Source organism: Microtus ochrogaster, unplaced genomic scaffold (genome assembly GCF_000317375.1).
Source record: "Microtus ochrogaster isolate Prairie Vole_2 unplaced genomic scaffold, MicOch1.0 UNK57, whole genome shotgun sequence".
NCBI lineage: Eukaryota > Metazoa > Chordata > Mammalia > Rodentia > Cricetidae > Microtus > Microtus ochrogaster.
Window position 1 is genome coordinate 1,965,129 of NW_004949155.1, and position 524 is coordinate 1,965,652.

The window sequence follows — 524 nt, forward strand, 5'->3', positions numbered from 1 at the left end:
GGCATGGTCTGCATAGCAAATTCCAGGTCAGCCTAGAACAGGAGAGAACCTGTCTTAAAAAAGAGTTGTGTTTGCATGTCAAGTTGACAAGGAATGGAGTGTCCTAGCCATCTTGAACTGTCAACTTGACACAGTCAAGAAGGGATTCTCAATAGAGGGCTTGAACAGATAAGGTTTGTCTGTGGATGTGTCTATGGGGGGTTTTCTTGACCATTAACTGATGCAGGATAGCACAGCCCATTGTGGCCTGCTCCAGCCATGGGCAGGAGGTCCTAGACTATATAAGAAAACAAATTAACCATGAGCCTGAGAGTGTGCTACTAAGAAACATCCCTTTATGGTTTCTTCTTTAAGTTCCTGCTTGAATTTTTGCTCTGATGTCCCTTAATGACAGACCACGACTCACAATTGTAAGCCAAAGCCGAGCAGAGGTGGCGCATGCCTTTAATCCCAGCACTCGGGAGGCAGAGGCAGGCGGATCTCTGTGAGTTCGAGACCAGCCTGGTCTACAGAGCTAGTTCCAG